This window comes from Saccopteryx bilineata, chromosome 3 (genome assembly GCF_036850765.1).
Source record: "Saccopteryx bilineata isolate mSacBil1 chromosome 3, mSacBil1_pri_phased_curated, whole genome shotgun sequence".
Lineage (NCBI taxonomy): Eukaryota > Metazoa > Chordata > Mammalia > Chiroptera > Emballonuridae > Saccopteryx > Saccopteryx bilineata.
The window spans coordinates 300,001,873-300,018,668 of record NC_089492.1 but is presented as its reverse complement, the minus strand read 5'-3'; the positions used below and the strand labels follow the sequence as shown (position 1 = coordinate 300,018,668).

Here is a 16,796-nt window from a genome sequence, read left to right as displayed (position 1 = left end):
TCTACCCATTTATAAAGTTTATAAGAAAGGATTTTATTATGTGTTGAGCTTTTATGTAATCAGAATTCTGGGCGTAAATTTTCTATTCTTCATTTATGTTTTCTTTCAATATTTGGAACCAGTTTCAGCTGTACCATATAGTGGTTAGATCTTCATATACTTTAGAAATTCTGAACTATTTCCACGCCATATTTCTAATACCCAGCATAGTTAATACAGTATTATCTACACTATCTCCTGTGCTGAACATTACATCCCATGACTGTTCTGCAACTACCAAAGTGTTCAATTACTTTATCCGTTGGACCCAGTCTCCCCACTCCACTTCCCTCTTGCAACCATCAGTCTGTTCTCTTTTTGAATGTGTTTCTGGTTGCTTATTCAGGTATATTGTTTTTTAGATTACACATATAACTGACGTGAAATGGTACATCTCTCTCTCCCTGATTTATTGCACTTAGCACAACACCTTCTATGTGTGTCCATGCTTCTGAAAATGCTCAGGTTTTCTTTTTTTGTAATCCATATATTTCTTCACATTTCTAATCACATTCATTTTTTTGTGTGTGACAGGAACAGAGAGAACCACTGATATGGACAGACAGGAAGGGAGAAAGATGAGAAGCATCAATTTTTTGTTGTGGCATAATTGTTCATTGATTGCTTTCTCATATGTGCTTTGATTGGGGGGCTACAGCAGACTGAGTGGCACCTTGCTTAAGCCACCGACCTTGGGCTCCAGCTGGTGACCTTTGCTCAAACCAGATGAACCCGAGCTCAAGCTGACAACCTCAGGATTTGGGACCTGAGTCCTCCTTGTCCCAGTCTGATGTTCTATCTAACTTGTCAACACCTGGTCAGGCTATATTCACATTCTAAACATTTTTTAAGGGGACCCTTTAACTTTTATATTTGTATTTATTTGTTTTGAGGTGGAGAGGGGGGCAGAGACAACAGAAGTGAGAGATGAGAAGCATTAACTCATAGTTGCAGAACATTTGTTGTTCACTGATTGCTTTCCCAAATGAGCCTACTTAGGGGGAGGGGCTCTAGCTGAGATAGCAACCATGGGCTTAACTTAGCAACCATGAGGTAATGTTTATGACCCTAGGCTCAAACTGGTGAGCTCACACTCAAACTGGCCACCATAGGGATTTGAACCTGGGTTCTCAGTGTCCCTGGCTGATGCTCTATCCACTGCTCCACTGCCTGGTCAGTCCTGGTGACCTTGCTCTTAAACTTTTGAGCCTGCATTCAAGCCAAATGAGGTCATGCTCAGGCCACAGACCTCAGGGTTTCAGACTTGAAACCTCACCATCCCAGGTTCACACTCCATTGCACCACCACTGGTCAGATTGTTTTTTTGTTGTTATTTTTTAAAATCATTTTAGAGAGAGAGAAAGGGAGGAGCAGAAAGTTTCAAGTCCCATATGTGCCTTGACCAGACAAGTGCAGGATTTCAAACTGGGTATCGCAGCATTCCAGGCCAATGTATTATCTACTGCACCACCACAGGTCAGGCTCTTTCTGATATCTGTCTTTTGTTGTTGTGAGTTGGGTGCACAGAGAGAGAGATCAGCAGACGAAATCATTGTGAACTAGCAAAGGACCACCACTCGCTCAGGCAAAGGTTGCCGAGTTCATGCTGTGTCCTATTTTTATTCACAAGATTTCAAAAAGCTTGTTTACTTAGAAGTTGGCATAGCATCAAGCATAACCTTTACTTAAAGATACATGGAATACATCTGCATGATAGCTTAATAACAATATAATATCAAAAGGCATTAATTACTATTGCTTCTATGGTTCCCACAACATTCCTCTCTTTATCTCAAGAGATAACCTTGAAAGGAACAGAAGTCTTATGAGAATGTTTTATGAGAAGAGTCTAGTAACCGCTTTCGGTCACATACACTTGTTTCAGTAACTCACCTTCAAATCACAAAACAATTCTCTTGGCAAAACATTCTTTTCTTGTTGGCTGTGTTCCCATCCAAGGTCATGCAATGGGTTATTCCACTACATTTTCCCTCTTTTGTTTATGCTGAATGTTATGAATCACCACAGAAAACACAGTCTTCTGTCATTCATCCCTTATTTCTCTTGCTTTGATTTGTGGACAGACTATATAAAAGAAAACATAGAATTAATACTATTATAAAAAGTCCCATGGTGGATCCCAAAAATTCTTTAATATGTTCAATATGATTTGATTGTGATAAATTATCTATTAATCCTTTCAATATAGGTTGATCTGTTAGAATTTCTAATTTTCTTTGAAAAGCTTCATGAATATGTCTTTGTAATTTAATGACTTCTTTAGTTATATTATCATGATTTAAAAAATACTTTTTAACATTTTCCTAAAAGAATTAAGTATGATTTTAAGGAAGAAGGGTAACACAAAAAGTAGTTATATTCTAATCACATCTTAGCTTAATTTGTCTTTGCAGGCTAACAATTTGATCTCTTAACATAATCATAGTCTGTTCTAAATCATTAACTTTAGTATTAATGTTACTCTCTATATGTTATTGAGAAGTCCACAGTTGTTCAGAATCTTCATGCCATTTTTGTACAAAGTCCACAGTCTCTATACTTTGATGTAATGTAACTCCAGATACAGCAGCCACAGTGGTTACAGCTATTAGTCCCATAATAATGGCGACAATCAGTCCAACTAGTCTCTTGGTTTGCTTCAAGGACTTAATAAGGTGTTGTAACAGCATCATGGAAGGGAAACCCTGCCACATCTGATGCATCTCTACTGGAATCCAGACTCCTGTTCGAGTTCTTAAAATGTAAAAACTTTGACTATTTTCATTAAAAAGAATAGAAGAGTTAATACATGTATAAAAAGCACACTTATTTCAAGTTAATGAATAATTTTCAGCTATCCATTTGGTTTCACTTATATTGAATAATAAACATATAAGGCAATCTAACACAGGCAGATATAAAATGTGTTTCATTTTTCTTAGAGATTAACATAATATTAGAAGGATAATTTATCCAGATTTTTCCTTTCTACAGACATGTTTAAGTGCCATAGCTACTTTCCACAGATGATATTGTATAGATGATATTGTATAGAAGCAAATTTTATATGTGAAGAGCTTGAGGTAACATCCCTTCCCTATGCTATATGATAGTATGATTACTTTGACCACCAGCTGTAATTAAACCATTGTTTTTATGCCATCTTAAATCAGCACCCTGCCCTTTAACTCGGGCAGAACCATGAGGGCTTTAATCTATGATGTTTCATGTACAGATGTATTACTTTTAAATTCATATTCTTGTAACAAACATTTTTTTCCTTCTCCTTTACTGTTATCTTTGACAATAGAGAGCCAAGCTTGAGCTTCCATTTTTATTTATTTTTATTTTTTTATTTTATTTTATTATTATTTTTTTCTGTATTTTTCTTGAAGCCGGAAATGGGGAGAGACAGTGGAACAGACACCCGCATGCGTCCAACCGGGATCCACCTGGCACGCCCACCGGGGGGGGGGGGACGCTATGCCCACCAGGGGGTGATGCTCTGCTCCTCCGGGGCATCGCTCCATTGCGACCAGAGCCACTCCAGTGCCTGGGGCAGAGGCCGAGGAGCCATCCCCAGCACCTGGGCCATCTTTGCTCCAGTGGAGCCTCGGCTGCGGGAGGGGAAGAGAGAGACAGAGAGGAAGGAGAGGGGGAGGGGTGGAGAAGCAGATGGGCGCCTCTCCTGTGTGCCCTGGCCAGGAATCGAACCTGGGACCTCTGCACGCCAGGCCGATGCTCTACCACTGAGCCAACCGGCCAGGGCTGAGCTTCCATTTTTAAAGTGTGGCTCATGTTGTATACATATAGGTAATCCCTCAATTCCTGTTGTATAATTTTCTAATTTTATGCCTTCTTCCAAAGGTGCTAAGGGACCTCTATCATTAAAAGGTCCTGGAAGCCAATTAGAGTCATTAACAAAAATAAGAAAGGCACTATTTTCCTAATGAATAGCTCTACTTAATGGAGGGTTCGGGACATATGCCTAATAACTAAAATTTTTAGCTCTACTTACCAGAATTGTTACCAAAGCAAATATTGCTATAAACAGGTTAGTGGCATTATCTTCTTTTCTAGTAGTTTGTAGCATTTTTTTACTACAGTGTGTCCGTAAAGCCATGGTGCACACTTGACTGGTCACAGGAAAGCAACAAGAGATGATATAAATGTGAAATCTGCACCAAATAAAAGAAAAACTCTCAGTTTCATACCTATTCAGTGCAGTTCAATATGGGCTCACACACAGATTTTTTAGGGCTCCTTAAGTAGCTATCCCATATAGCCTCTACAGACTCATCATTGACTGATGGCCTACCAGAACAGAGTTTCTCCACCAAACTGCCGGTTTCATTCAACTGTTTATCCCACCAAGTAATGTTATTCCTATGTGGTGACGCTTTGTTATAAATGCGCTGATATTCACGTTGCATTTTGGTCACAGATTCAAATTTAGCGAGCCTCAGAACACACTGAACTTTTCTCTGTACTGTCCACATCTCGACTGGCATGGCTGTGGGCTGCTCCATTGTATACATGGTGTTAAATCATCATCTGCACATGCGCACATGCTGCCACATCATCCTACAGAAACTGGAAGGGTTTTCCTTTTATTTGGTCATTTCACATTTCTATCATCTTTTGTTGCTTTCCTGTGACTGGTCAAAAGTGCACTGTGACTTTACGGACACACTGTATTTTTAAGTTGACCCCAACTTGGTATTTTAGCCTGTCAATAACAAACAGCAGCACCTTTAAGATTCTTCTTTCAAAATTCATTTCTTCCATCTCAGCAATGGGCAGATATGGAAAGACTCTATTGTTCTTATTTATGTTGTTAGTTTAATTCTGTGAGCAGGAATCCAAAGGACTTCATTGGATTCTGCAATGACACAAACAAACCCTCTTCCCCAATGTTGCACTACACTAGGTACCTATTGATCCAACTCATTTTTATAATGCACAGGTTAATTAATCTTAGATCTGTTATTTTTTGCCCAATTGTCTGTAGCAGTCAAATTATCTTCTCCTGTATTTAAGAAATTTAAAGTAAATAAAGCTTTGTGTAACATAAGTCTAAGGGATAATCTTCCTTCTCTCTCTTTTTGTTTAAGTAATGTATTTTTCAGAGTGCAATTACTGCATTCAATAATCGCTGGTCCTTGTGGATTGTATGAAATTCTAGTAGTATGTTTAATATTCTAAAATGCTAAGAATTGTTGAAATTTAGTAGATGTAAAGGCAGGACTATTGTCAGTTTTAATTGCTGTAGGAATGCTTATAACATTAAAAGCTTCAATAAGATGTTGAATGACACAATCAGCCTTTTCTCTAGGCAAAGGTGTGGCCTATCAAAAGGAAGAAAAAATATCAATAAAACTGTATATAAGATAGTTTTCTAAAAAAAGAAATAATGTGTAATATCTATTTGCTACAGGTTATTACTGTGTTGTCCTCTAAAATTTATTCCTCTTGGTAATGGAGGAGTATTTATAATACTATACTGAGGATAGCTTCTAATAATATTCCAATCTTCTTGCCTGGTCATTTTAAATTTTTGTATTAAACCTTTTCTATTTGTATGAGTCACTGTATGAAATTCAGTAGCTATTCTATTGATCTAATGAGTTATTCATTAACTTTATTATTATAGTAGACACAGGTCTTGGTAAAGCTGTATTAGAACAAATGTGAGTTATACAGACAGACAAATTTCGTTTTTTACAATAAAAGTTCTAACTCTTGAAACAATTTGTGAAATCTAGAACTATAATTTGAAATATGAAGTTTCTATAAGTTTAACTATATGTTCTATATATTGTGAATCAGTAATGATGTTAATAAAACAGGATGTTTGAATTTTGCATTCAGCTATAATTAAACTATACTGATTTAAGGTTTCAGAAGTATCTTTAAGGATGACTGAAAGTTCAGCATTATTTTCACAAGCTATTAATATGTCAGCTATATAATAGATTATTAAAGATTGAGGATATTTCTGACAAATTTTTCTAAAGGTTGATTTACATAATGTTGATACAGTGTCAGGCTATTCAACATTGCTTGTGGAAGTTATACACAGCTAGCATTGTTAGAGAGAGTCAAAGATGTTTTTGAAATTTTAGTCTCAAGACATTTTTTGCCTTCTGGGTAAGTTTATTTAATTGTCAAATCTCCCTTTCTTCTATTTTTGACTCATGCCGAGGCTTCAATCTTCTGGAAGGTATTACTAGTCCTGTATCTGTGGAGATAAGAGCAAATCCTCATCCCTACATTTTGCCTACATTGCTGTTGTAAATTAGCAAACTGTCCATCTAAAAAGTTCATCTTGTGTAATACTAATAAGAGGGTTAGCATTAGCTTTTTGATTAGCTTGAATACAAGCCTAATTCTCCTACTAAGTTATGAATTGTAACTCTTTTGCTTTTGAAAGAACAGTCCAAGCTAACATTTCTAAATTTTTGGAGACAAAACATTCAGAGTCTGTGGAGGAGGATAGCAGTTCCTGTGTATAAAGACAGTTCTATACTGGGAGCAAGTCATTTTAAGAGCTTTGACAGAAATTTGGTTATAGTGAGTATAAAAAAATTCCTTGTCAGAAAGTTTAGACTGTAATTTAAAAAGTTGTTCTTTTAATTATGTATAAGATAAATTTTTTTCTTTATTTGAGGCCAAATGACCCTTGTTATTTTCCTATTGTAAAAAGAAAATCTTAGAGCTTTGTTAAGGACTCTCTCTAAACCTTGCAGCTTAGTGAGTACTGCCTAAGTGACCTAGAAAGAAAACTAATGTTGCTTAGTAATAAGAAATGCATCAGCTTCTATATCTAAAAGTCTTTTGTATTGTTAAGTCTATTATAGGGCATCAGAGAAACTAAATTCCCACTTTCCTCAGTGTCTCCTTTTTCAGAATGTGGCCTTACAAGCAGCCAACTGCCAGAAACAGCTAGAGATAAATTCTTAAAATGACTTAATTTTACTTAATTTCTTCATTTTACAGATTTGAGCATATTTTTACACACAAACAAGACAATTTTCAAAATAGAAACACAAGTCTAACATATAACTTTAATTAATCCTAATACTTGAATTCTTATTTGATTTCAAACTTCAAATACACCTTACAATATATTAACCAAATTGGCAAGTCTTAAGGATCCATATTCTATTTAATTTAAATTTAAATGAGCACTCCTTATAATTTCTAATTTTAAAAGCAAAAAATATATAGATTAAACTATTTTTTCAATATAAAAGCCGGCATTTTTAATTTTTGCATGTAAACACTTAATTCAGGCCTTAAAAATCACATTTTAGACAACATTAAACAAAAACTAAACAAAAATTAGAATCAGACAAATCAGACCAGACAAACCAAAGAGAAACCCGGGATTTCAGAGCACAGCCAGACTAGAAAGATGCCTGATTTTAATCAGGGCATTTTCTGACAGAGGGACTAACAATGGATGGGACTAAACAAAATTTCCCCAAGAAAATTCTCTTGGCAGCTGCTGGATATTTTCTATAGTCAGATCCAACACACGTCCCTTGCCTCAGTTTCCAGGCAAAGAATAAGAGAAAAAATGATAGCTCAGAAGATTGTAGCTAAAACACCAAAGAAAATCGGTATTATTTTTTAATTATTAAAAAGACTAGAAAATTCTAAGGACTTCATGATTCTTTTATATGTCCTAATGCTAATTGAGTTTGTACCAACTGATGTAAAAGCTTCAAGCTTTTCTCCCTTGTCTCCAACTCTAGTGATTTGCATCTAGGCTTTAAGACAAGTAGATTTAATCTGAGCTATAACAGCATCAGTATAACCAGTTTGTTGTCCCACAGGTGCATAAGCGCCAATTCCGATGAGCATTTCAAAAGTAGCTCCCAGAGGATTATTTCTGGCATTTATGTGAGATATCCCACGAGCCTCCTCTCTCCACCAAGATTTGAATTGTAAATATTGTCCCAGTTCCAAAACCATACTAGCAAATAAATGCCAATCCAAAGGAATCATTAAATGATCATTACAATAGGAAGAGATAAGGCCTTGAACATATGGGAACTGAGATCCATATGTAGCAACAGATTGTTTGACTAACTTTAAAAAAGTAAATTCAATTTGGTCTAATTGAACATTATACCCTCCCCCAGGTTGTTGAGCATTAGGAGGAAAAGGCTATCAAATAATTGGAAAAATAGATGCAGAAAAATTACTAGAATTAGATTCTAAATCATCATGACGCATAAATGCCTGTTGCATTTCAGAGATTTCAGGAAATTGAAAAATCCTTCCCCTTCCAGTACCAATTAATTCTTGACCTTGAATTGGTGGAGCCGTAGGCTGACATGTATTTTGCTTTTGAACAGGATAAGCAGTATACTGATTTCCAATCTCCTGTTGTTCTAGTACAAGTTGTAATTTATTTAATAAATGTTTTAGACAGGCAACATCATCCATAGGGGCTCCCTCATTTTTTGGGAAAGAGGGATAAAAGCCTGTGGATGGCTGAATTTCATTAAGATTATCAGTAACCTGCCTGACTCAGCGGTGGCTCAGTGGATAGAGCGTTGGACTGGGATGCGGAATACCCAGGTTTGAGACCCCGAGGTCACCAGCATGAGCTTTGGTTTGAGCAAAAGCACACCAGCTTGAGCCCAAGGTCACTGGCTAAAGCAAGGAGTTACTCGGTCTGCTGAAGGCCCGTGGTCAAGGCATGTATGAGAAGGCAATCAATGAACAATTAAGGTGTTGCAAAGTGCAATGAAAAACTAATGATTGATGCTTCTCTTCTCTCTGTTCCTGTCTGTCCCTGTCTATCCCTCTCTCTGACCCTCTCTCTGTCTCTGAAAAAAAAAAAAAAAAGAAAAGATTATCAGTAAACTCAGAAGCAGAGACAGTATTGTCCACATCATCATTCTGTTCATTCTGTGCTGAATCATGTCCTTCAGGCTCATTATAAATAACCTTACTCAAGTCTTTAACAGAATCTCCATCTGATTGCAAAGGGCCAAGGGCTGTAGCAATAAGATTATAAGCAGCCCACACTTCAGCATCAAGTGGATCTCCGTGCTGATGAGCGCGGCATAAAGATTTTTCTACTTGTTGCCAAACATTCAAATTCAGTTGATTGCAATGTTCAGGAGTATACCAATAACAATGTCTCTGAATAGCATTAAAAAGACGTAACAAAATCTTGTCTTTTATCTGAATCCCAAATTCCTTTAAAAGGGATTTTAAAACTTGTACATAGTCATCTAATAATAAATGGGAATTCCCCATGACTTTGCTAGTTATTCCCGAAAGTTACACGTACACAGCGCATCCAACTTACCCTTTTGGTTTTGCCCATTCCTAATCTCTTCTTAAGGCCCCCATGGTGGGTGACAAATGTTGTGAGTCAGGGGCACAGAGAGAGAAATCAGCAGACAAAATTATTGCGAACTAGCAAAGGGCCACCACTCGCTCAGCAGAGGTCACTGAGTTTGTGCTGTGTCCTATTTTTATTCACAAGATTTCAAAAAGCTTGTGTACTTAGAAATTGGCATAACCTTTATTTAAAGATACATGGAATACATCTGCATGATAGCTTAATAACAATACAATATCAAAAGGCATTAACTGTTATTGCTTCTATGATTCCCACAACATTCCTTTCTTTTTTCTCAATGAATAGCATTGAAGAGAGTGGTAAAATCTTATGAGAATGTTTTACTGAGAAGAGAGTCTAGCAACTGCTTTCGGTCACATAGACCTGTTTCAGTGACTCACCTTTGAATCACAAAAGAATTCTCTTGGCAAAACATTTTCTCTTGTTGACTGTGTTCCCAACCAAGATCATGCAATGAATTATTCCACTAGTCTTTGGTACTGCACTCTCTGTGTTTAAGCAATTCCATGCTTTATTTCAGTAGTCATTACAGTGTATTCACCATGTACTGCCATTGTCTTGGCACTGTGTCATGCAGAACAGAAACAGTTCTCTCAAGAAGCAGCAAAGCAGTCAGTTCATTCATCAAACTGTACTGTCATCTATGTCTCTCTTGAGAAGAACTGAAAATTGGAAGTTTTATTATCATATGGCCATTGTGTGCCAGGGTGTTTCAGTAGATACTGTCAGTAATGGAAGCAAGTTTTCATTCCTCTCTGTTGTGACATTTCCTCATTATGACCTTTCTTGGTCTTGCTTTGAGCTCTCATCCTGCTTATGATGTACTCAAAATGTAACTTTCTCAATAATTGGTGTTACGTCATTCACCTGTGTCATAACTGTGAACATTTGTATATTTCAGCTGTGCCATCTAAACACAACCAGATCTTGTTTCAAAAGCTAGGAATGGAATATTTATTCTCTAAAATAATACTAGCAAGATATGAAAGTTGTCGCTTTAAAAAATGTACACTCAATGAAAACCTTGAAATTTTAGGAAGAGTGATGGGAAGAAAGAATGTTAATACAGACAAAACTAACCTGAGGCTATTATTTTTTGTTGTTGTTATTTATTTACTTAGAGACTAAGGGGAAGAGAAACAGTGACAGACAGAATCATTCATTTTATTTTATATGTGCCCTAACCAGACAATAAGATGGAAACCTTTGGAAGTTCAGCTGGCCCAGCTGCCCTACAGATAGAGCCTATTGACAAAACTATATTCATACCTACTTATAGCCCATAAAGGTGAAATATTTGTTTGAAATATACCTTTCATATTAAGAATGTAAAATTCTCTTGTGTAGGATGGAATATCTGGGTGCATACTCTTGAGAATTTTAATGATGTAATAATCCTGATATTTCCAGGGTATAGAAAGTTTGCCACTCCCACTTTTTAAAGTGATTACTTTTAGAGACAAATTTATTTTTATTTTTTTAGTGAGAGAAACAGAGATAGGGTGAGACAAAGAGAGGAAGAAATAGGGACAGACATAGAAAGAAAGAGAGATGAGAATCATCAATTCTTCGTTGTGGCACTTTAGTTGTTCATTGATTGCTTTCATATACATGTTTTTACTGGGGGCTCTATCTGAGCCAGTGACCTTAGTTTTCAAACTAACGACCTTTAATCTCAATCCAGTGACCATAATGTCATATCTTTAATCTCACACTCAAGCTGGTGACGTCAGGGTCTCGAACCTGGGCCCTCTGTATCCAAGGCCAACACTCTATTTACTGCACCAACGCCTAGTCAGGTAAGGGATATTTAAAAATTTTACTACATTGAAGCATGTCGTTTGTGATTTTTTTTCCTTTTAATGTAGAGGAGGGGCCTGACCTGTAGTGCCAGAGTGGATAAAGTCTAAACCTGAAATGCTGACATCAGGTAAAAACCCTGGGCTTGCCGTGTCAGGGCACATCCCAAAAGCAACTCATATGAGTTGATTCTTTCTGCTCTCTCATTTCTCTCCTTTCTCTAATAAATAAAATCTTTAGAAAATAAATGAGAATCGTGACCTATGGTGGCACAGTGAATATAGCTTTGATCTGGAACACTGAGGTCATCAATAAAACTCCCTGGTCTTGCTTGGTCAAGGTCCATACAAGAAGCAATTATTATAAGTTGCTATTTTCTGCTTCTCTCTGCTCTCTCCTATCTCTAAAAATTAACAAATAAAAAAATTTTCTATCTCTATATATTTAAATTTAGACAATTAAATTTAACAGTGATATTGGTCAACCAGAGTACATAGATTTAGGGGAAACATTTCCACACCATTTGGACAGTCAAATATGCTGTAGACAGGCAAAGTCAAATCATCCTCCATCACCCTATATTTGTTTCTCTTTATGTCCCTCTCCCTTCCCCACTCTCTGCCTTTTCTCTCTCTACCCAATATATACCCCCAAAACTCAAAAACATTGGTACATAAAGATACTGTACCCCCATGTTCATTGAAGCACTGTTCTTGATGGTCAAGACATGGAAACAACCAAAATGCCCTCCAATAGAGGATTGGATAAAGATGTGGTACATATATACAATGGAATACTACTCAGACATAAGAAATGATGATATAGTATAATTTACGATAATATGGATATACCTTGATAACATTATAGTGAAATAACTAAATGAGAAATAGCTAAGAACTGTATGATTCCATATATAGGTGAGACACAAAATGGAAACTCATGGACATAGATAAAAAATTTTATTTTAACTAAAAAAAAAGTGAGAAGAGCAGAGATACAGAGACAGACTAACCCATGAGCTCCAACCATGATCCACCTAGCAACCCCTGTCTGGGTCTGATGCTTTGCCTATCTGTGGCTGCTCACAACCAAGCTATTTCCAGTGACTGAGGCTTGAAGGAGCCCTACTCAGAACCCAAGGCTGATGTGTTTAAATCAGTCAAACCATGGCTGCAGGAAAGGGAGAGTAGAAACAGGAGGGGTAGACAAACAGATGGTCGCTTCTCCTGTGTGCCCTGACTGGGAATCGAACCTGGGACATCCACATGCTGAGTTGATGTTCTACCTCTCAAACAACCATCCTAGGCCTTTAAGTTTATGCTTTAAGTATTGAAAAAAACTGATTCTAAAGTTTATATGAAAAACCAAAAGAATCAAAAGATTAAAAAAATTTTTGAAACTTAACAGTGTGAATGGAGGGCTCACATGTTCACCTTTCAAATCTTACCTTGGTCTACCACACCCTCTTTGCTGACATCATGCTCTAATTCCTGCTTGGATTTACTTTCGGCAACCCAGTTGGAATGTATCTGGCTCAGAATTATGACATACCCAACCTGGCTAAAAAACTTGACGTGGACAACAGTGAACTGCTGTTTTTAAAAAATGCTGATTCTCAGGAGTTTTGGGATGTTCCCACACATCTATCAAGCTGTATTTTGTACTGGTGACACCAATGTCTTCAGTCCACATGCCACACTTCTGAATAGCACAGAGAAAGAAAACAGAGAGGAAAATGCCTACATGAGTTTGAGCTGACATTTTAATGGAATTTCTTGTTCTCAAAGAACAGGATGTATAACAACCACAAATTTACTCTACATAACCTTAGAACAAAATACTTTTTACCTTGCTTTAAGACTACTTTGTGAAACATACAGTGAAGGGTAGACCTTGAGTTTTACTTCAAATGTAATCTACAATTTTTCAAAAAAGTACAAACACTGGCCCATACTCATAAGAAACCTCATAAACATCTATAGAAGTTTCCATAACTGATAATAACAAACTTGTTCAGCAATTAGAAAAGATAGCTCAAATAATGTTAACATGTTATGCACACAGACATAATAGGAGAACTGGGTAAAATTTGAAAGTGATAGAGCCTGACCTTTGGTGATGCAGTGAAAAAAGCATCAACCTGGAACAGTGAAGTCGCAGGTCTAAAACCCTGGGCTTCCCTAATCAAGGCACATATGGGAGCTAATGCTACACTGCCTTCTCTCTCCGTACTCTTTCTGTCTTGCTCTCTCTTTGCCCTTTAAAATGAATAAAAATCTTAAAAATAAAATACAATGATAGAAAATAACATGAAGTAAAGATTTTATGATTCTGTACTTTCATGAATCACTTGTGAATAAAACTCAATTCGTTTTTTTGAAATAGAGAAAGAAAGAGACAGAGAGCCAGAAAAAAAGAGAGATGAGAAACATCAGTTCTTTGTGGCATCTTAGTTGTTCCTTAATTGCTTCCTCATAAGTGCATTGATGAGGGTGGGAGAAAACTACAGCAGAGCGAGGGACCCCCTTGCTTACTCTTTAGAGCAAACCAGCAACCTTGAGATTCAGCCAGAGAACTTTGCATTTAAGCAAGAGACCATGGGTTATGTCTATGATCCCATGCTAAAGACAGTGACTACATGGCTCGAGCTTGTGAGCCTGTGCTGAATTCAGTCACCTCAAGGTTTCAAACCTGGGTCCTCTGAATCTCAGTTTAAAGCTCTATCCACTGCACCACTGCCTGATCAGGCTATATTCATTTTCCATAAATATAGCAGCAAGAAAAACATGTATAATAAAAAAAATTTTAAGTAATTAATTTCTTATACACATTCATGTAGACCTATCTGCTGTGACATCGTAGGCATACAACATAAAAAAATGATCTGGTCTGACCAGGCAGTGGTGTAGTGGATAGAGCATTGGACTGGAATGCGGAGGACCCAGGTTCGAGATCCCAAGGTCCCCAGCTTGAGCATGGGCTTATCTGGTTTGAGCAAAGCTCACCAGCTTAGACCCAAGGTCGCTGGCTTGAGCAAGGGGTTACTTGGTCTGCTGAAGGCCCGCAGTCAAGGCACATATGAGAAAGCAATCAATGAACTAAGGTGTTGCAACAAAAAACTGATGATTGATGCTTCTCAACTCTCTCCATTCCTGTCTGTCTGTCCACGCCTATTGCTCTCTGACTCTCTTTCTGTCTCTGTAAAAAAAAAAATCTGAAAATGATCATAAAAAGAGTAATTTTTCCAAATGTTATTCCACATGTATCCCCCACATTTTAACACTCCCTTAAAATATGAAAACATTCTCAGAAATCTAGTGAGCAAGTCCCTTCTAGTTGCTCTTCTCTGTCAGAACTTCCTCAGTTTTTCTGACCCTTAGAAGGTGCATTTCCCTAATTGTGATCCACAGAGGTGAAGCTGCAGCCACATGAACCTAAACCCTACATTCCCTTCTTCACTGACACCCAAGCCTCTGATCATCCTCATAAGGAGGTTGGACACAGTTACCCTCCCATGTTGCTGTCACAAAGGGGATATTTCTAGTATTTGAAAGTGATTAGAGGATAATGGTGGCATGAGAGATACCCCTAATCTCTTCCTTTGAAATTTCAACAAATTGAACAGTTACAGCACAGTGAAGTAACCCCAGATGGACTCACAGTGCACCTGAACGATCCCCACACTGAATGAACTGAGTGAATGATGCACTGAAAATGGGAGTGGAAGATATAATGCCCTCAAGGTAAGCTCTGAAGAGGAGAAAAACCAGCCTAACCAAGTTTTTCTAATTTTTTTTTTCTTTGCTGCTCTGTGGGAAGAAATAAGGGCCATGCTGCCTGGGTCTTGTTTCCCATGAAATGAAGAATAAAATCCACAGTGCCTCAGCCTTCTTCAGATGGGAGAAGCAGAGAAGCTGAGGGGTGGAGGGTGAGGTGCTGAACTAAGGAGCGGGGACTAAGAGCAGGGTCCAGACCAAGGTTCCCGTGGTCTGCCTGCAGCCCACTCTCTGCATCAAGACAAAGTGCAGGACCCCAGTTTCCCAGATGACAACTTGCTCACCTCACAGGTAGGAATAGTGGCAGTGGCTGACCCCACAGCTAGCTCTCCAGAGCCACCCTCTCCAATGAGAAATAGAGCTATTCCACATTGGGTCCCCTGAATTTTTGCAAAGTTTGGAGGAAAAACAAAAGACCTCAAATCACCATTGCAAGAACCTTAAAGCCACCAAGCCACCAAGCCATAAAGCTGATCCTGTAAACCCTCACTATATGCCACACCCACCACTGACTGCGGCCCTGCCTACATAATTAACAGGAAGGTCACAGGAGTTCTTCCTAAGAATCTCAGAGCCAAAACTTGCAGCACAGAAATGCCTACTGGAAAAAACAGTAACCTCACAAACCTGATAATAAATTTTCCTTTTACTTCTTTTCCTCTTCTGTGCTTTTTCATTTTACTTATCATTATGTATAAAATTTTTACATTTTTTATAACTTCCTTATCAGTTTTTATTTTTCATTTTTTAACTGTTTCTTGTTAAAGTTCTTAAAAATACTGCTCTCAAATGCCATCACAAAAGAAGAAATCAAATACCAAGGATACACAAGAAAGAATGTAATTCATATAGATAATAAACAATCTCCATAAAAACATCTCAACTACAAGTAAAACTTGGATATAAAAAAAAGCAAAGTTAAAACTGAAGTTATTAAAAGAAACAAATGAGTTGCCAAATATACTACTGAGCCATAAGACATGCTATAGTGCCATTCATGACAATATGGGTAGACTCTGAGAACATTATCAGCGAAAGTTAAGAACTGTTTCCACACATAGGTGAGACATAAAACTGAGGCTCATGGACATCGATAAAAGTGGTTACCAGAAGGAGGGCATGATGAGGAGAACAATAAAGGTTGGGATACGGGGAAAAGTATAAGAAGGAAGGACAAATATAAGGTGACAGAAAATGATTTGTCTCTGAGTGATGGGAATACAACATAATAGCATAAATGCTATGAAAGTGTCAACCTAACACCTATATACTCTTGTTAATCAATGTCACCCTATTAAATTTAATTTTCTAAATTAAAAAAAAAGTGATTAATTCATGGTGAGAATTTTTAATGCCCTCAGGGACCCTGTATGGAAAGAAGGCACAGAAGTCTCTGGGACAAAGAAAAAGTGTATAAGCTGCTGACCCTGACAATTAAATGAGCGTGGGCCCCGGCTGGATGGCTCAGTAGGTTACAGCACAGTCTTGAAGTGCAGAGGTTGCTGGTTTGATCTCTGGCCAAGGCACATATAGTAAGAGATCAATGTTCTCGCCTCTCTCACTCTCTCCGTGCCTCTCTCTAAAATCAATAAAATAGGCCCTGGCCAGTTGGCTCAGTGGTAGAGCGTCGGCCTAGCGTGCGGAGGACCCGGGTTCGATTCCCGGCCAGGGCACATAGGAGAAGCGCCCATTTGCTTCTCCACCCCTCCGCCGCGCTTTCCTCTCTGTCTCTCTCTTCCCCTCCCGCAGCCAAGGCTCCATTGGAGCAAAGATGGCCCGGGCGCTGGGCATGG

The 16,796-nt window shown here is 37.8% G+C and overlaps 1 protein-coding gene across 1 annotated transcript in view; it reads left to right on the top strand.

Annotated features, from left to right (window-relative positions):
* The window catches only part of LOC136331937 (zinc finger protein 420-like), a 108,224-nt gene that overhangs the window by 41,332 nt on the left and 50,096 nt on the right, over window positions 1-16,796 (top strand). The window lies entirely within an intron of this gene.